This window comes from Bactrocera dorsalis, chromosome 3, assembly GCF_023373825.1.
Source record: "Bactrocera dorsalis isolate Fly_Bdor chromosome 3, ASM2337382v1, whole genome shotgun sequence".
NCBI classification, from domain to species: domain Eukaryota; kingdom Metazoa; phylum Arthropoda; class Insecta; order Diptera; family Tephritidae; genus Bactrocera; species Bactrocera dorsalis.
This window is the reverse complement of record NC_064305.1, coordinates 28,973,316-28,995,313: the sequence shown is the minus strand read 5'-3', so window position 1 is coordinate 28,995,313 and position 21,998 is coordinate 28,973,316. Positions and strand designations below refer to the sequence as shown.

The window sequence follows — 21,998 nt, the reverse complement described above, 5'->3', positions numbered from 1 at the left end:
ACCAACGCAGAAAAAGAGTAATTAGCGCGAAAGTACTTTTAGTCACCCAACACATGGGGAGTTGGCTCGACCCAGGGTACTTTGCTCATAATATTGAAATTCTTAATTTATCCTTTCAAAATCTATGTCATCACTCACAATCTAATCCCGCTCTGGCTTCAATACTGTTCAATGCGCCGCAGCGATTCACAATTAATGTCTTCAAGATATTGGTTTGACAATTTACCTAAAAAAACTCACAATTAAGCAGAAGCCAAAGCTGTCAGCATTCAATTCCGGTCTCTTTGTTACGAACAAGCCTCACGCAAATAACGCATAACATAGAAGAGCCGGTCCGAAGGTCTGATATTACTTTTGATTCATATGAACCATGAAAATATTTTGTATTTACAAAATAACGTAAATTATGGAACTACATACTTGTAAAAGAGAAAGAGACTACAAAGTCGAGTTATGCAATATTGTCCTATTATATTTCCATTTAACCTCTCCATGAGGAGTCATGAAATACTACATAAAACTTTCATGAACCTTAATCGTGTCTGCTGGCCTCCCTAATCGCTGCTTCGCGATGGAAGCATTCCGTTTTCCCTCAACTCCGTTTTCCAATTACCCGGATCAGTACTGCCATTTGTATCTTTGCCTACGTCAAATTATCGTAGAGATATAAACTTGCGTGTTATTAAAAAATAATGTAATATACAAATCGCGAGCACAATAACATTCGCCTTTTCGGGAGTAACGTGACGATCCGAAAGCGCGATACACATTTTCCACCATATTTCTTGCTCTGAATAGTCTATAATCAAATATCTTGTACAACATCACTTCATTACGGAAGCTGAATGGTTTCAATACGTACGTTTTTAAGGGAAAAGCGTCGTTAGCTACTATGAGAGATGGTATTTCATAACGTTCATGTAGAAGTGGCTTCGAAGACGGAAAATTTAAGAGCCATCGAAAGAGCACTTTTAAATATGGTATAATAACAAGATATTTCAATTTATTAAAATTTTATTATTGTGCAATAGTTTTACTGTGCAAAAACGTCTATCAGATTCGCGACCATAAGTTTCAACTTCTACAAACAAAAATGTGTAGTCGGCATCAACCATAGCCATCAGAACCATGGTATTATTGTTCTTGTAGTTGAAATACTCGGAACCACAGTTCGCAAGCGCCTCGAGCGATTAGAGAAATTCCATTGCTGGTAAAAACGTTCCGATAAATTCCATTCTTCTTGTGTGTTCGGAACCTTACTATAATACAGTTTATCTTATTTCACGGATGCACGAATAGACCTCAATACTCACTTTCAAAACTCCTTCTTTGAAGCTTAAAAAATTGCATCACATGTCTTATGCACTATATGACAAATAATAGATTTTCCCAGTAGAAAAATACTCATTTGGCTGGAGAAGTTATCGCCTGTGGCCCAAATAGCGTAGTGTTGCCACCAGTCTTTCACCGACCGAGATTGCTTCACGGAATCTTGTATATCTTATACATATGTTCTGGAAATTTCGAAGAGAAAGACCCACCTCACTCAGGTCAAGTTCATCATCAAACGGGTTTGAACCATTTATAAAACGCTGGCTACAAAACGAAGCTCGATGTTTGGGTTCCACATGAAATGTCTGCGAAAAATTTAAGGTCCCAATTAACATCTGCGATTCTTTGCTTAAGTGAAATGAATTCGAACAGTTTCTTAAGTGAATGTAAAAGGAGTCGAAAAGTGCATCAAACGTGACAATAATGTGCGAAAAAGATCATGGTCTAAGCGTTGTGGAGCTCAACAAATGGTCGCAAAGCCAGGATTGACGCCTCGAAAGGTTTAGTGTTTGATGGAATTGGAAAGGAGTCATCCACTATGGGCTGCTCCAGCCTGGTTGAAAGATTGATTCCACATTTTACTGTCAATATTTGATGATATTGAACAAGCAATCGAAAAAAAACGGTTTGGTCGAAAGATTGATCCCTTGCACCATCGGAATGCCATTTGTTTTGGTCAATGCAGAACTCCCTTAATGGAGTAAAGCTGTCTTCAAGAGAGGCCTGTGAAAATTACTTGTCGCAGTTTTTCGCCGAGAAGCCAGAAAATTCATTATAAATAAAATAAAAAAAAGTTAAATTTTGATTAGAAATATGAAAATCCTCAAGAAGTTTTTCAACCGTTTTGAGTCCTGAAAAACCAGTTTAAATTTAAGTGTGGTGTAAAACCCACCGCTAGGACGATTCTTTAAGCATGGTCTAATCCTTCACTGGTTTGACTTTCCTTGATTAGTCCTCTTTTAATGTATTTAATGTCGTTACAAGACACCGCGGTTGCAATAGCAAATTTTCTGTATTTTTAATTTTTTTTGTTTTTTCATACACTTTTTAAAAGGAATTATATTTTTAATATTGTCTGTTCACAATTGCCATTTATAGAGATTGTTAATCGTCTGACACAAAACATAACGCTGTTTGTTTTTGGTGTATGTGACGAAGATATTGTATGTGAGAACGCTTAGAAGATTTAGTCCATTCGAAACAAGAAAATCGTAAAGATTTCACGTGCTAGCTTACTGTATTTAGACGAAGGTAGTATTGCAAATAATACCTCGAGATATCTTCGAAATTTAAATTTGTCTATCAAGTAATAGATCAATTCAATATACATATTTAATTATGATTGCATTTGCAAATTATTAATAAAATCATAAAAAGATTAATCTTCTAGAACGAGGAACTTTTAACATATATTGTTATACTGTTACTGAAAATTGCACTTAAAAGGCTCGCTTCAAGCAATTTTAAATTTCCATTTCGAACGACAAAGTGCGACAAAATCAGCTGGTGAGGAAAGAGTTGAACTAATTTACGCTTAAGTGGCCAGCACTTCGATAACTTAGATGAAAAGTGAACAGAGCGCGGATACAGTCATTAGACTGAGGTTATGACGGTGCAGCGCAGCTGTGACATATGTATTTACTGACTTTGATGTCAGGCTGTTAGTCGTAAAGCGCAGCCGCAGCTAGACTGTCAAATAAAAAAGTAACCGGCGAAGCAGACAAAAAATTTGAAAATAAATAAAAACACTTCACAAGTCTACAACTTTTAGCAACTTAAAAATATCACTGCCGTGAAATGCAAAACTGAAATCACGAAATGCGAGCGGGAGGAAGAGCAGCAAGTAGTTATGACGCGTAAGTCAACACTACGAGCCCGAAGCATATGTACATAGGCAAACTTGCAAATTTAAAACCAAAAAAAGTAACTTTTCTCATTTTCTTGATGCAGTGCGGCAAAGCAGCAAACAACACAGTCAACGGGCGAGCTGTCTAAACCGGCTGACAAGTTGGCTTTCTCACCCCATCTTCGTCGGTTAGTCTCGCACTTTCGGTCGTGCGTCCTGCTCGTCGCGTAGCTCTTTGGTGGAGCCTTCATGTTCAGAGTGGGCGACCGAACATTTGCGGTTGTTGTGTGTCCGTTAATACTTTGTAGTCCAACAACCACATGAAAAATTGCAAAGACGTGCTTTAACACCGGCCACAGCTACAATGCCAATAACAACGCATTTGCAAAAGAAAAAACAATTTACAACTTTACTTTTCATATTAATTTATTTATTGCAATAATCAGCGTGAAGGCGCGACATTGAATGTACAATAAAGTATGAAAAGTGGTCATTTAAGAGACGATGTTGTAGGGCAAAACCACATTATTTTATTTGTTTGAAGTATTTTTGAAGTACGTTAACAAATTTATAATAAGCCGACCATGAGCCAACGGGGCTGTTCAGAACTCTTATTTCGGAATATTTTGACATGATTTGTTATAGATTTGTCTTGGTTGCAATACCTCTCCTAGAATTTTTCTGAATTAACTTGCTGCGGAGAATATTCACCACATTGTCTTTTTTTTAAGCTTTATAGCCATGAATTTACATTTCTTTCTCTCTCGCAACGTGGCACCAATTGGAAAATCCAAGCGAAGCCATGTTCTTCTTCACCTGGTCTTTTCAACGAAGTGGAGGTCTTCCTCTTTCTCTGCTTCTCAGGGTGGGTATTGCGTCAAATTCTTTCAGAGCTGGTGTGTTTTCGCCCATACGTATAACATGCACAGTCGCCAGCACAGTCGCTGTCTTTGATTTCGCTGAAATACTCGTATGTCAATATGACGTATGTATATCTCCTATGGCTCATCGCTACATCGAAAGCGATATTCGCCGTGGCCGTGGCCAACGAGGAGAGGACCATAAATCTTTTGCAGAACCTTTCTCTTGGAAACTTGTAACGTCGACTTATCAGTTGTCATCGACCATGCCTCATAAAGCAGGATGAAAATAATAAGTGACTTATAGAGTTTTTTGTTGCGACGATGTTTAGGCCAATGATACTGATACATAGGCATACGCCAGGAGCTGTACACTTTTATAGAAGATTGCACCTTCTCGATTAAGTTCGGCAGCTCGATTTATTTTCTCAACCAGCAGACTGAAGAAGTCGCACGATAGGCAATCGCCTTGTCTGAAACCTCGTTTGGTATCGAACGGCTCGGAGCGGTCCTTCCCGATCCTGACGGAGCTTTTGGTATTGCTCAACGTCTGTTTACACAGCCGTATTAGTTTTTCCTATAATCTTACTGTTTCGTTTCAAAACAGGATGAGGGTCGAAAAATTAATATATCTATTGGGAATCCGATCCACAAATAAGAATGGTTTGATCGACATAGGGAATTTAATATATGAGCTAATCTAAATGGACTTGAAAAATCGGGTATCTGTATATGCTGTATCTCTTTTGCTATCCCAATCAATATTGATAGTTAAGAACATAACAGGTGTTCCCTAGAAAATTTTGCCTCTTGGCCGCTTGGGTTCGAGCTTACTGATTGAGTTTTGTTAAGAGGTGTTCCTATGAGAGTAAGCTGCAAAAGTTATGCTAAATTTTCTTCTTTATCTCGAAAAAATATTCCTTCCATCATAACTCAGAACTATTCCTCGAATTAAAAGATAACCTATGCATAAATTTCTAGTATTCTGGTTCGCTTAGTCGGTTTGTGATCTTTTGGTGAAAGCCTAAAGGTTAAAGGGTATAAACAAGATCCACGGTTATATTTAGATTTTGATCCATCATCTTTTTATGATAGCTACCATATATATAATATATTATAATAGTCTGAACTTAAAAATTTAATCGGATATTTTAGCGTTGGATTTGCAGTATTGTCTAATAAAAAAGTTTTCTTTACAAGAACTTCATTTTGATTGATTAGTTTGTATGACTATAGTGATTCGTTAACGGCGATGCCGACACATGAGCAGCTTATTAGGGAGAAAAAGATGTGTTTAAAATTTTAAAGCAATAACTCCAAAACTCAGCGTCCAAAACTTTGCGTATATACATCAAGAGAGAAGGAAATGGCTAATTGTACTCATATCAATTATCTACCATACACATTTTATAGAATGTCCGATGTTTCCCACAAAGCATTCTCTTTCATCCGCTTGGTTGGCTGTGAAGAGGTTGCATTTAAATGCAGTGTCGGCCACGTTCGCGCTCTTTGGCAGGAAGTGTTGTTTGCACTTGCGAAAATAATAAAGCTAATAGAAAAAATAAAATAAAATAATAAAGTCAAAGGGAAAGCACAAATAAATGCAAATGTTAGAAACTAAAGAAAAGTGGGAATCGCAGTGCCGGCACTGGGGTGTGGAATGCAGTTTGTAATTTTTATGCTCCTCTTGGTCCGCCAGAATTTCTTCGTCGTTATCTTCGTTTTGTACGGATCACCACGCAACATCCACTGACCCCGCATATTTATGTATTCCGCTTTATCCTTTATTGTAACCTTGCGTTAGCCTCATACAGACTAGTGCTGCCGCGCTATTCCTCTCCTTCTGCCTCGCTTAGGGCAGAAAATTTTGAACTTTTTAAATACCGAAAAGCGAAAGTTTAAGTTGTGTTTTTCCACGATTTTTAGTGTTTTGTTTTGATTGGCCTTGCTGCGCACTGTCTGTTTTTCCTGCTTTAACCGAGTTCTATTACTTCTTGCCTTGCATTTGCTTAATATCCTTGCCAGTCAACGTGGTCGAGTTGCACTTTCCTCTTTACGCTCATTTCTAACTCTCCAAACAACTTGGTTATAAGTTAAAGTGAATTTTTTGTTATTTTTTGTGAGTTTTATTTTTCTTCATATTTTCATTGCTTCTGCTGTTAAAAGTAGCGTCGTATACACTTTGCTGAAAAATATTTTTCAAAAGCCTCGCACCAACACTAAATACATGATAGTTGAAAAGTAAAGTTAAGCGAATGTCTGGTTCGAACGGACGCCGTTATAAGTTATATGCGCGTGGACTGTATTGAGTTGCGTTGAGTTAAGCTCATAAGCAAAGCAAAGGAAATGCCGATGGCTATTTAAGTAACTTAATGTATTATATTTGAAATTATTTTTTATTTTTGTGGCTGTGGCATGAGCCTCGCTGTTTGGTTGCTTTTTTTTAAGGTTTGAGATAAAAGAAGTTACATATTATACACAATATAGTTGGTGTTACCAACAAGACTTTACACCATACTGTCTCGTTTGCTTAATTTAACGAACATTTTTGTATTTAATAATCGAAGAAGGAAGTTTATCCCATTTTAAAACCCTACTTGTCTTCCAGTTATCGAAAGCTTTCTATGATAGTAATAATTGTGGTTTACTAGCTACCTGAAAATGGTACGAGTACGTTTATAGATCACTACTCCACGACACAAGGCTTTATGTAAGTCCCACATTGCTTCTTTTCATCACCTATCGAATGCTTTTTAAATACTGATGTAGCTGACTTTATGGTTTCTTGAATCATGATCGAGAGTCCCGTTAGTTAAAATGGTATGATCTACTGAACCACGAAGTTAATTGATTTTGATTTGGATTCCCAGATGAATGCTTTAAGGTTAAAAATGTGTTGCTTTTAAGGGGAAGCAAAGAAAGTTTTAGGGTTGTTTAAAATTCCTGGGACGTTGTACTCACTTAGATTGAAATTCCTTTCTGACCACTGATTACAAAGTTGCTGTGAATTTAATGAAATCATTGTTTACGAGTTCACAAGCATACCGACCGCATTATTGTATGGATTCAGGTTCTGCCACATTCTAATATGAATTGGTGATACTTATTTATTCTATTATGAAATAATACAGATTTTATTAGATTACACTAGACATTTTTTATACTCTCGCAACAAAGTTGCTAAGGAGAGTATTATAGTTTTGTTCACATAACGGTTGTTTGTAAGTCCTAAAACTAAAAGAGTCATATATATTCCAAAGTGATCAGGATGACGAGTAGAGTTGAAATCCGGATGTCTGTCTGTCCGTCCGTCCGTCTGTCCGTCCGTCTGTCCGTCCGTCCGTGCAAGCTGTAACTTGAGTAAAAATTGAGATATCATGATGAAACTTGGTACACGTATTTCTTGGCTCCATAAGAAGGTTAAGTTCGAAGATGGGCAAAATCGGCCCACTACCACGCCCACAAAATGGCGGAAACCGAAAACCTATAAAGTGTCATAACTAAGCCATAAATAAAGATATTAAAGTGAAATTTGGCAAAAAGGATCGCATTAGGAAGGGGCATATTTGGACGAAATTTTTTTGGAAAAGTGGGCGTGGCCCCGCCCATTACTAAGTTTTTTGTACATATCTCGGAAACTACTATAGCTATGTCAACCAAACTTTACAGAGTCGTTTCCTTCAGGCATTTGCATATACACTTCAAAAATGGAAGAAATCGGATAATAACCACGCCCACCTCCCATACAAAGGTTATGTTGAAAATCACTAAAAGTGCGTTAACCGACTAACAATAAACGTCAGAAACACTAAATTTTACGGAAGAAATGGCAGAAGGAAGCTGTACCCAGGATTTTTTTAAAAATTGAAAATGGGCGTGGCATCGCCCACTTATGGAACAAAAACCATATCTCATGAACTTTTCGACCGATTTCAATGATATTCGGTATATAATATTTTCTTAACACACTGATGACGTGTACGAAATATGGGTGAAATCGGTTCACAACCATGCCTTCTTCCAATATAACGCTATTTTGTATTCCATCTGTGTATAATAAATATATACATTAGGAACCAATGACGATAGCGGAATAAAACTTTACACAAATACGGTATTTGAGCTGATCCCGTGTGGAAAAATTGTCGTGACTATAACTTTTCAAGGTCCCTGATATCGAACACGAAGAAATCAGTGCCTAACCTAACCTAACCTAATTTTTCACCGAAAATATCGGTAAATCTCTCAGAATTTAATTCTAATTAATTTTACTGCAAAATAAAAACATATGTAAATGACGGATAATGAAATCTCGATTATCACTTTATCATGCGAGAGTATAAAGTGTTCGGTGACACCCGAACTTATCCCTTCCTTACTTGTTATTAAATTATTTTGTAGCAAGCATAACAAAAGAGAATTCACTTAAAAGACTACCGAGTAATGACTAAAGAGTTGACAAAGTTGATGTAAATATCCCTATTAAAAATAAGTTGAGTATTTAAATTTCTTATATTTAAAGTTTTTTGTAGATTTATTACTCCTCTCCCAAAATATAAGCCGTTAGCCGCAAAAGCGTAGTTTGAGCTGAAAAGTTTAACAAAAACACGGATAATCGTTAAAATAAACCATATTATGTCCTCTTCTGATAATAATAATAGTTCAAACGAATTGGCGTGGTGGTGTTTTATTACATTTTTGGTTTGTTATAAATAGTTTCTGGTTTAGCTGCGAAGTTGAGAATGTGATGCTGTTAATTTCTTGCTGTTGTTATACGTTGTTGCTCAGCACACAGTCATTAAAAACGCTAATAAGTAAATTTCCTGAAATTTATTTATGGGCATGATGCCATAACGCATTTAGATGTCTGATAGGCAGCTTCAACTATTTTTATTATGTAAGTACGTTGATAAACAAAGGGTGTGAAAAGAGTGTTAAACATTTTACTTTTATTTAAGAGGCTGAATATATACATATACTACTATTAGCAAAAAGTAGTAAGATTTTGTACATAATTTTAAAATTTTTAATTTATTCTTCACAATCTATATCGTCCCCTCAAAGTAATACCCCTTTGCCCCAAGACCCTTGTACATACGTTTTTGGCAATTCTCGAAACAGTGAATTTGTGGAAGAGCACTCAATGAGCGTAGTGATTCATAGGGTTTCCTGGAACGGTCGTTTGTCTTTGCTAAATAGCCAGAAGTCACACGGAGATAAAACGGTGCATTGTTGCGGTGCAAAAACCAGAGCTGTCGGCCCATAATCCTGTCTATTTTGAGGAATAGTTTCGAGCAAATAACGCATAGCACTCAAGGAATATTCTTCATTGACAGCTTGGGCGGTCGAAATCAAATCAAAGTGCACATCACATCGATAATAGATGAAAACTGTCAAAATGATCTTGAGTTTTGACCACCTTTGCCGTATTCTTTTCGGCTTCGGCTCACCTTTAGTACGATATTCGGCTGATAGAACGTTTGTTTCCAGGTCATAAAATAGATTACATCGCAGTTAATAATATGTTACATACGAGGTGTGTTCAAACAGTATCGCGAATTTTGAGTTTTTGCGGGGTACGTATATTCGAATTTCGAATTTTTTGTGGCGTTATGTTGGTACTCAAGTCTCTCACTTATGCCGACAAGCTCGGCCATTTTGAATGTTCATTTAATTGTTGACAGCTGCTTTGCTTGCACGTGTTTTAGATCGTCTTCGATTTTTACCTATCAAAAAAATTGCACCACGATGACGCCCCTCCTCACACATCGTTGTTTGTGCGCGACTTTTTGGCCAAAACAACACACTAATGATGCCGCAGCCACCGTATTCCCCAGATCTGGCCTCCTGTGACTTTTTCTTGTTCCCTAAACTGAAGAGGCCCATGAAAGGACGACGTTACGCTTCTCTTGACGAGATAAAGACGGCATCGAAGAAGGAGCTGAAGAAAAAAAAAAATGATTTTTTGAATTGCTTCGAAGATTGGAAAAACCGTTGGCACAAGTGTACAATATCTCATGGGGATTACTTTGAAGGGGACAAAATAGATATTCATGAATAAATAAATAATTTTTGAAAAAAAAAAAACACAAAATTCGCGATACTTTTTGAACACACCTCGTAATATCCTTGTAGTTGGAAAGCATTTTTTCAGAGACGTTAACGTGACACTGCTTTTGGAAAAAAATTTAGTGGTTTTGGAACCAATCGTGTTTTTACTTTTCCTAAGCACAAATGATCTTTCAAATGGGTTTTCACTGATCCTTTCCACATTCCAACGATGCCATCAAGACTTCTTTCTGTTCTTCGTCGATTCTTAAGCGCCAATTCCATTGTTTCATTGACGTGTTGATCATCTGTTGATGTTAATGACCGTTCTGGACGTGGGTCGTCGTCATACGTTCTCGGACCTCCTTCCGATATTCTGAACGTTGCGGCACTCAAAATTTAATTCCGCACACAAATTTTAATGAAACTTCTTTGTTGAATAATTTCACTCATCGTAAAAATCGTCGAATGCACATTATGTTCTTTAGAAAGACAAGCGTATCCTAAACTTCTTCTTCTTTACTGGCGTAGGCACCGCTTACACGATTATAGCCGAGTCAACAACAGCAGGCGGTTGGTTGTTTTTCATTGGAGGTGTTTTTTACGTGGCGGGTCCCAAACCCAGCGCACAACCCTATGCAGGGGATGTTTCGCCTTCTCACTTTAGCTCGCCTTCAAACGGATGTTCTTAGGCTACCCAGAGGATACTTGGTCAAAGACCGGAAGTCGTGAGCTGCTTGAGTCATATGTAAAAGAATCGTTTCTGGCCACCCCTAAGTGAATGGCGATCAGAGAACTTTCCTCACTTGCGTGAACTTCTACACATGACTCCATCCTCCCATTAGCGTATCCTAAACACTACTGATTATTTTTATGTCATTTGTCACATGTCACTAAAAGTCGTACCAGTCTAGAAAAGAAATTCTAATTAATTTGAACTCTAACTCTTAATATTTTTAAAACTTTGTATTTATCATTGATATATTTTAATAATACTACCATTTGTCAATTTTTTAAAAGTTTGCACCTCCTTTTGATACACCCTTTATGAGTACAATCGGTGTAATAGAACTATAAGCCCATACAATTAGAGCTCACCAACAAATAAATACAATACTACATCATTGCAGGGACAACGAATGCACAAAAAGTATAAATATAAAAATTAAACACTCGTTGTGTGTGTAATTCCGTGCTTGTGTGCTTGTTTTTAATGTAATTAAAGTAAATGTAAAATTAACAATTAATAAAATAACAATAATTCACGTAATTGGCATTATGGTGCTGATATTTGTGGTTTGCTGGCAATTCTCAGCTACACTCTGTTGTTGTTATTGGTATTAAATATTAATAATTTAAGTAATGTTGACGCTGATTGGCTTCAAGCCATTCATAACTAATGTTTGAGTGCAAGCCAAATTGAAAGTATTATTTAATGAATATTCAAAAGCAAGTTTAATGACTACAAATCCCTCGCCTTATTTACGTGTGCTTCATTTATTCGCTGCTACTATGTGATTAGTAGTGATTTGCTTCAATACTGCATTTGTTATTTATCGAGATACCTAGATTTAGGGTTGTATGTATATATATATATATATATATATATACTACAGTGCCGGTCAATATAATAGCACCAGTTGCAATTATCTGATTCGAGTGATGTAAAAATTTCAGCTATTTGTTATGTTATTTTTTTGAGTATAAAAAACAGTTACATTATTTATGCTCTCTCAGAGTGTGTGCATTTGTTGTCAAATTTCGTAACTGTTAATGAGTTATAACAGATCTTTTGTCAACACTTCTCATTTCGTGCAGTCAATAAAATAGCACCAGTAGACTCTTTTTTGTTGGTTTTGCAAAAAATTTTGAAAAAAAGTGAAAACGGAAGGTAATAAACATCTTTTTATATTTTTTCTATTAAATCGTGTAATAATTTACAAAAAATTGTATAGTTATGGGTCGCGGAAAGCATTGTTCGCCGGAAAAACGTGAACTAATAAAAAAATTTGCATCCGAGGGTAAATCGTATTCCCAGATAAGGGATATGCTGGGCTGTTCCAATAAAATGATAATAAATGCTGTAAGATATGAACAAAAAGTTGAATCCCGTGGTAGAAAGCGAGTTTTGTCACCCTTAATGGTAAAACATTTAATAAGGACGACTAAAGCAAATCCCTTTATGACAGCTACGGAGCTCAAAAAAACATTGGATGTGCCGGCGAGCGTGGAAACTATTCGCGGCAGACTTCGAGACAACAGCCTGAATGCCTGCAGTCCTCGAAAAGTGCCGCTGCTTTCCTCTAAGCATATTGCTAAACGAATATCTTTTGCTAAAGCACATCTAAATTGGCCAAAGGAAAAGTGGAGAAATGTGCTATGGACTGACGAGTCCAAAATTGTTCTTTTTGGTGGAAAGGGTTCCAGATGTTTTGTCCGTAGGCCATCTAACAGCGAATACAAGCCACAATTCACATCAAAAACTATCAAACATGGAGGTCATAGTATTATGGTATGGGGTTGCTTCTCATATCAAGGTGTGGGTCCCATATATTGGATCAAAACCGTTATGGATTCATCGGTTTATGTAAAAATCCTTGATGAAATTATGCTGTCGTATGCTTCCTACGAAATGCCGCTGGTGTGTGTCTTCCAGCAGGACAATGACCCCAAACACACCAGCAAAATGGCAAAAAAATGGTTCAACGATAACTCCATCAATGTAATGGAGTGGCCTGCACAGTCCCCGGATTTGAACCCTATCGAAAAACTGTGGACCGACATAAATAAGGGTGTATCTACAATAAAACCAAAAACTGTTGAAGGGCTCTGGCAGGCTGTGCAGACAATTTGGGGCTCCATAAAAGTTGAAAGATGCCAGCATTTAGTGGATTCCATGGGAAGGCTTTGTGCCGCTGTAATAGCAAACAAAGGCCACGCGATAAAGTACTGAAAATATGTAATTAATTATTATTAGTATTAATCTAAAAGATATCTGACTAAAATTTTTGATTTATTTTAAGAAAGACCATTATTTTTGTTAAAAATGAATTGAAGTGCTATTATTTTGACTGTGTAGTTTTTAAGGTGTTTGTTTAAATTCATTAACATATTATAAACTGTTAAAAAAAACCAAATAATTTTTTTATGATAATGAACTATTAGCATCAAAGAATTTATTATTTTGTTATGAGTTGAATTGGCCCAAGAGTTAAAGAGATATAAACGGAGTCAGTATAAATTTATGCGTGGTGCTATTATATTGACCGCAGCTGTATGTATATATGACTTGAATGAGGAAAAAAGTTGAAATCCGGTTGACTGTCTGTCCGACCATCCGTCCGTCCGTGGAAGCTGAAACTTGAGTAAAAATAGAAATATCTTTATGAAACTTAACAGGTACGTTCCTTAGTACAAAAAAAAAAATCGAGTTCGTAATCGGTTCCCTGCCACATCCGCAAATTGTCATTAACCGGAAACATATAAAGTGCCATAACTAACAATAAAAATAAGATATAAATCTCTAAGGATCGCAGTGGCAAGGGACACCTGGGGACAATAATTTCTGAAAAAGTGGACGTGGCCCTGCCCTCTAGCAAATTTATTGTACATATCCCCTAAACCGCTCATGTTACAAAAACTAAATTATGAGAAGGATTTATGAGAACTGGTGTAAAAATTGAACGATGAGTGCGGCAATGTCCACTTTTCGGTGAAATCCCATATCTCGAACCCGGCAAACCGATATCGACAAAATTAGTACGTAATACATGGACGAAAGGCGGTTAACAATCACGCCTACTTCCGATATAGAATAATTTTAAATTCCATATGATTCGTTTAGTTTCCAGTACACGAATAAAAAACAATTAATATAACGGGATAAGACTTTACACGAATAGTGTCTTTAGTAAGTGCCACTTTACGACCAAAAATTATTTAAATCCGACAAAAACTATTCAAGCCATAGGTACCGAATACAAGGAAGCTTCCGAAGTAAACAGGACTTTGAAAAAAGAAAACAGAACAAATGGTTTCTTCAGCAAAATCAATTCGTTTTATTTAAAGTAATCTTTTTCTACTTCAATTTGCTTTTTTCATGGTGCAAAAGCATATCGAACGAGTGTTTTAGCTCGAATGGCCTCTACGTCTGCATATCGCTTTCCTTTCATTAGCAAATGTATTTTTCCGAAAATTAAGAAGTCGAGTGCTATATGAGGTGAATACGGGGAGTGGTTGATGGTTAAGATGAGATTTTTGGTCAAATAATCGGTCACAAGCGTCGATCGATGAGAAGGCGCATTATCGTGCAACAAACGCTAACTTTCATCCTCGCAATATTCCGGCCGAATACGGCGTACCGAACGCTCTTAAACTCCAAGAATACCGCAGTTACGTTTTGGTTGGGTGGAACAAATACTTTTTGGACAATACCCGTGGAAAAATAAAAAGAAATCAGCATTGTCTTCACGTTTGACTTCTCCATGCGCCATTTTTAGGTTCAGCTCGTCCGGTACCTACCATTCAGCACTCTGGCGTTTGGTTTCGGGATCGTATTAGAAACACCACATTTCGTTCCTGGTCACAATATTGTAAAGGAAGTTTTTGTCCTTTTTGACCTGTTTAATGATGTCCTTCGAATGTTGGATTCTGAGAAATTTTTGATCGTCAGTCAATTTGTGCGGAACAAACCGTGCACACACCTTTCGTAAACTCAAATATTCGATCAAAATGCGATAAATCGATGTTTTTGAGATGTTCTATTCCATTTCCATGCATTTCAATGATTATTTCATCACGGATTTTGATTGGCCCACATGTTGATCGTCATTTATGTCCTCACGACCTCTTTGAAGACGTTCAAACCACCGTGCACTCTGCTACGGGATAGGCAATTATCGCCATAAACTTGTTTCATCAACTGAGATATTTTGGAAAAAGTTGTATCAATTTTAAAACAAAATTTAATGTTGGCTCTTTGTTCGCAGCTCATTTTCGCACCGATAAGACAAACATACTGACACTTAAAACGCAATAAATTAACTTCCTGTCAAATGTCATTAAATTCTCACTGGACAATCAATAAAGATAGCAGATTCTTACGCACCAGTCGACACATAAATGGCGCCACCAGGCAGCGGTTGGTTTAAAAAGTCCTGTTTACTTAGGAACGCACCATTTATTTAGACCCCGGTACCTATAGTTGCTTTTGGTTGAAAATATCAGTCAATGTGTGATATGTATAACTGAAATTAAGGGATAATCCTTCTTTTGTAATGGTATGTCTCTATGTCAAATATGGATTGAATCGGACCAATACTTCCCTTACCCCCATATACCTAATATAAAGATTTTCGAACTTCGGAGCGACTTTATACCGCATTTATCGGTCAATTTGTGAGTTATCCCAATGAAAATGAAGAAGTATGTTTTACTCATAACAGTGTATCTTTGTGCTTGTTTGAGCGAAGACCAGGCCTAGCCCTTATAAAACTAATATCAAGATTTACGAACAACCAGTTGACTTTTGCTCTATATGATTGGTTTTACATCTTGAAGTATTCCCTTGACTTTGATTTTTATTAGTTAGAAGAGTATAAAATGTTTGGTTGCACCCCAACATAGCTCTGCTTTAGTCGTTATTCATTCATTCCTTTATTTTCTGTTGTTTTTGATTTGAATCACTGCCTTTTAAAAATTAACGATTGAGCATATTTGCGTTTATGTCAGAAAGTTAAAGTAAACAAATTATGTGTGTATGAACTGCACACAAAAAAAAAAACACGCAGCAGACATACAAATAATTACTCTAAATACATGCGCTTGCTTTCACGCCAACCAATTTTTGACAAGTATTTTAATATTTTAAATTTAGAACTTTAATTTTGCTATGTTTTGTTATACGCACACTACACATACACATGCACTCTAGGGTATTCCTTATCACCAAGTTTTTTTTTGTCAAGCTTTTCAGTTTTTGCCATACCATACATATCTATTTTCAAAAAGGTGATTTTAGATCTTAGATCTTAGGTTAGATCTAGTCGTCAAAGAACCTGAGCATTCACCCAAGTGATTTATGCTGCATTCAGCTCTAAAAGAAGGTTTTTATGAATCAACTTAAATCAACTTTTTTGTAAAAATTGTTTTATTGGTATATTAATTTTTCAAAGTTGGAAATTTTATGGCTTGGGATATAAAGTCTTTTTTGCAAAATATTAGGAAATGACATGTAAAGTATATGGGAAAGGTAAAATGGTTTAAGCAGGATTGAAATTAAAAATATAAATAAAAAAATTCAGCTGCTCGAAGTTATAATACCCTTCACAAGGTGAATTTTTTTTGGAAAAAGTAGTATACAAAAATGTGTATATTCTTGTTGTTCGGTAATATGGCAGCTATATATAATGATAGCCCGGATCCTTCGGATATTGTAGCTATGCTTTGGGCGATAATCCGTACAAAAATTTGGTGAAGATATCTCGCCAATGAAAAAGTTTTCCCTACAAGTACTTGATCCCGACCATTCAGTTTGTATGGCAGGTATGTATATGCTAAAGTGGTCAGATATAGGCAGTTCCGACAAATCAGCAGTGTGTAAAATATCTGATTTATATCTCAAAAACTAGGGAACTAGTTTGTATATATTCAGACGCATAGACGGACAAGACTAAATCGACTCAGCCTATCACGCTAATTAATTATATACATATGTATATACTTTGTGGGGTTCCCCGAACCCTGTTGGGGGTATAATAAAATGCTTATTTACTATGGATCCGCTTTTAGGCCAAACACTGAAACTTCGGGATACATTTGAATACCCACTTTCAATTTGGGAAATAATGGACACTCTAATGTGCACATAATATGCTCAAATTATTTTCTATGTAATTACTCAACGGTTCTAGTGATTAAAAATTATTTGGAAATTAGTTTTTAGCTGTAAATTGGTAACGGGTTAATGTGATTAGATTGCAACCAGAATACTGAAATAAAAGAAAAATAAAAAATAGTAATCAGAAAAAAATAATAATTGAAGAAGCGCTAGCTTCGATTACCATATGAAAAACTACAAAAATTCGATACAGCCACATTTGTACTTGTACATCTAATTACCAGATTTATTTGTTATAACGAAGCACAAGCTGACCATGTGTAATGCTTCTAATCTCTATTTAAGTTTCATACAGAATAAGTTAGGAAAGGAGAATTATTGACTTGTAGAAGTGTATACGAGTATTGTAGCAGGTAAATTCACAGAGATAATCCACCTTAATTTAGCGGATATTCAGATAAATCTCCGCTCATTGTGCGCATATTCAGGACAAAGTAAGAGTCTTCGCATAGCCTGAAATAACATTTTTTCCTTAACTTCGTCTGTAAGTGAAGGTGAGGAACTTCTTCAGAACTTTTTCTTTCGCCGAAAGTAACCAGTCTGCACAGTGACTCGAGCTGAAACAATGCAGGTAATAACGAGAGTATATTGTATTTTATTGTTAGTAAGTAGTGAAAAATAAAATATACTTACATATGTTTGTCAGTATATGAAAAATAAAAGCTGCACAACATAAACAAATCTTCTTCTTCTTCTATATAAATAAAAATGAAACCCCAAAATGTATGTACGCTCATAACTTTCATACGACTGAACCAAATTTGATAATTCTTTTTTTTTAATGTTCGTTGAGATTCAGAGATGGTTTCTGCGGAGAAAAAAATTCGAATAATTCCCGGACAACCCCTAAAAACAGCCCTTTTCGTCTTCTCATACAAACGAATGAATGTTTGTTCGTTAGTAACGCTAAGAGAACGGCTGAACCAATATTGATGAAATTTTCAAGAGAATGTTCTGTGCGAATCGGGGAAGGTTTTGAAATAAAAAAACCTTTATGCTTTTCGTGAGGAAAAGTCGGAAAATTTGATTATTCCAAAAAATTAATTTTTTCCATAAAAATTTTTTTTCAATTTTTTTGTTTTGTTTTTCAATTATATGAATCGTTCAAACTTGTCGTTTGCTTCAAAATTTTTTGAAAATTATTCAATGAAAATGTTATGTGTGTTGCACGTAAAGTGATCAATTACAAATTGAAATTTGTTGCGATGCCAAGAAGAGGTCGCGCTAATATCGGTCGGCGTTCTTTTTGGCAGCTCAAGGCACTTGACCGAGTACTCCCAGGATACGATGACATACGTGCGGTATTATGGATCGCGGTCAATCAGCAAGCGATCGTCACGATGTCACAGCAAGACTTTTCAAGCAACAATTTCGATGGACTTTATCTTGAAGCAACGTACATATAAAGGGTGATTTTTTAAGAGCTTGATAGCTTTTTTTTAAAAAAAAAACGCATAAAATTTGCAAAATCTCATCGGTTCTTTATTTGAAACGTTAGATTGGTTCATGACATTTACTTTTTGAAGATAATTTCATTTAAATGTTGACCGCGGCTGCGTCTTAGGTGGTCCATTCGGAAAGTCCAATTTTGGGCAACTTTTTCGAGCATTTCGGCCGGAATAGCCCGAATTTCTTCGGAAATGTTGTCTTCCAAAGCTGGAATAGTTGCTGGCTTATTTCTGTAGACTTTAGACTTGACGTAGCCCCACAAAAAATAGTCTAAAGGCGTTAAATCGCATGATCTTGGTGGCCAACTTACGGGTCCATTTCTTGAGATGAATTGTTGTCCGAAGTTTTCCCTCAAAATGGCCATAGAATCGCGAGCTGTGTGGCATGTAGCGCCATCTTGTTGAAACCACATGTCAACCAAGTTCAGTTCTTCCATTTTTGGCAACAAAAGTTTGTTAGCATCGAACGATAGCGATCGCCATTCACCGTAACGTTGCGTCCAACAGCATCTTTGAAAAAATACGGTCCAATGATTCCACCAGCGTACAAACCACACCAAACAGTGCATTTTTCGGGATGCATGGGCAGTTCTTGAACGGCTTCTGGTTGCTCTTCACCCCAAATGCGGCAATTTTGCTTATTTACGTAGCCATTCAACCAGAAATGAGCCTCATCGCTGAACAAAACACGCGCGCGAAACACATTTCGAACCGAACACTGATTTTGGTAATAAAATTCAATGATTTGCAAGCGTTGCTCGTTAGTAAGTCTATTCATGATGAAATGTCAAAGCATACTGAGCATCTTTCTCTTTGACACCATGTCTGAAATCCCACGTGATCTGTCAAATACTAATGCATGAAAATCCTAACCTCAAAAAAATCACCCGTTATTTACTTCGGTTGGACAAGCGAAGAGAGAGCGCTTAAAAGGTGTTCGTGCACTTAGTTTCACTGATTATGTGAGGGGAATACTTACACTTTTAGCCTTTGATGATGTATTCCTTTTTGTTCGCCTTTAAGTGAAAGATTTAGGATTTGGCAATAAAAAGGTAAAATTCAACAAATTATATTTTATTTGTATCCGGGTACCACTTTCAACAAAATAAATTAATTAAATTTTAAATATGTTCACAATATTTTATATTCTTTATGTTGAGATAATAATTTTTTTGAAGTTATACTTCTTATACGACGCCGGAAAAGGTTGCGATAGATTCTGGTTGCGCAACCTTCCATATAAATGTAACGCAAGGTTGCGCAACCTCGCTCCATCCATATGAATGTAACGCAACCTTGTCTGCGAAGATGTTCGAGCAGCAAGTGAAGCGGTGACAATCGGCGATCGTTTGTTCGTTTCTTTCGGCACAGCTCGGCTTTTCTACCAACAACACAACGTTGCCATGCTTATGCTGTTGTTGTTTTTGTTTTCGTAGAACAATGTTTCAATTTTTGGTTGGTGACATATTCACATGTGTGCGCATAAATATGTTTGTATGCTTGTGCATTATTGAAGTTATACTACTTTTTCTTTTCGTTTGTTCTGCGAATTCTCAACTATTTTATGTGACTTTTAATTGAAATACTCTGCGTTGGCCTTTCAGAATCACACAGAATGGGGATGTCGGAAATGGAATAAAGTATCGATATATATTGTATCGGTCATTTTTGAGTATATCAATATCGACATTGATATTTTTATTTCAAAATATCGATATATCGGTATGATATGAAAAAAAAATATTTGGCCTAATCTACTTTAATCATCTTACCTTACTAGATAATTACTAACCAATTCACATAATTTTTAATAAATAAGAACAACAATTAAAACATTAGTTTTTTATTAATCAAACCAATATTTATCTGATACAGGCATAAGAAAAACTCTTTGATTTACGTGCTCGGCTGTAAGCCGGCTTCTGTTATTGGGTACTGCGAGATTCACAGCAGATGCCACTCTCTCCGAGGAAACCGAGGACGCAGGCGATATCAAATACTTTAGAGCTATGTCGGAAAGGACTGACGTAATATGACGACAATCAAACCAGAATTTTGTTGGATTCTGTTTTCTGGGTATTATAGTCTGATCTAGATATAGCTTTAGTTCGCTAGGCATACCATCACTGGTTGAAGTTGAAAGTAAAGAGTTTGCTGAAGCTGCAGCAATATCTATCATAATTTTTTCATGTCCGGACCACAACGACGGCGAAGATTTTTCGGAATTTGGAATTATGGTAGTGCGAGTGGGTCTGAGTTCAGGCGAAAGTTGTCCTCTACGCCTATGTTCTAAACGTATTTCTTTTGACAGTTCGGTTATTGCAGTGGAAACAGCTAGCGCTGAACTAAAATGAATACGCTTAAAGCGTGGGTCTAAAATTGTTGCTTTGGCCAGATGTAAATGTCGCTCTAGTGGTTCTAGTTTTGCAATAACTAAATTTAGCAAACTCTTCTGAACAGCAATACCAAATTCGGTGAAAAGCTTCACTTGTTCAAGGCCTCTCTGAAGTAAGTTTGCAATGGGAATCACCAAACTTGAAGTCACGTACTGATCGCCGCTAATTTCTTCAGTAGCTTGCTTAAATGGGGTAAGCAATATTATCAGATCTCGTATGACACCTAACTCTGAAGAACAGTGTGCCCACAATCCTTTTGTAAAAAACGCGGGAAAAGATCTTTTCTTTTTCTCCTCTTTCGCCTGTTGAGTGAAGTTGGGACGGTTGATATTTCTCTGCATTACGCTTTTATTACTTTACGTAATTTGTGGGAGTAATGCAGAGGAGTATTTGTTTGGATTAAATAGTTAGTATAAAAAAGGATTTAGAAATTGTTGATCATAAAAATATCGTTTTTATACCTTTTCAATACTTATAAAATTATATCGATACCTCGATATATCGAAATAATAAATATCGCTCAAAAATATTGTTACATTAAAAAAATTATATCGATATATCGATCTATCGATATTTTTTCGACAACCTCAACACAGAATCATTTCTGTGGTTTTTGAAATCGACTCACGAGGACGAGGTATGTCGTTTTATCTGGGAGCGTGAGATTTAAAAAAATCGCTCGCTTACAAGGGATGAAACGACTTCTGAGTGGCGATTTTAATGAATAAATTCACAGAATCATTTCTGTGCTTTTGGAAATCCACCCACGAGGACGAGGTATATCGTTTTATCTGGGAGCGTGAGATTTAAGAAATTCATTTCTAATTTTGTCTTTTGGCATATTAGAAATGTTTCTTCGAAAATCGCTCGCTTACAAGGGATAGAACAACTTCTGAGTGGTGATTTTAATGAATAAATTCCTTTTGGTTGAAAAGACTCTGCGTTGGCCGTTAAGAAGTTAAGACTATACTTCTAAGGGATCACAGCAATGTTATGTATATGTATATTGCTGGGAGATAAATTTATTGCGAAAGCAAATGTTCTACAAAGTATGTATATTTCTATACTTAACCCTTTCATGTCATAATTAAACTGGGCCTATTTAAAAATATTTTGAATATATGAGGATACTATTTGAGCCTTGAATATGAAACGATATCAATTTCAAAC

General features: G+C 36.2%; 2 pseudogenes; both read left to right on the top strand.

The window, feature by feature from the left end:
- Positions 1-21,406: 21,406 nt before the first annotated feature.
- Positions 21,407-21,541, top strand: LOC125777933 (small nucleolar RNA U3; annotated as a pseudogene).
- Positions 21,542-21,553: 12 nt separating this feature from the next.
- On the top strand, positions 21,554-21,729 carry LOC125777981 (small nucleolar RNA U3; annotated as a pseudogene).
- The last annotated feature ends 269 nt before the right edge of the window (positions 21,730-21,998 follow it).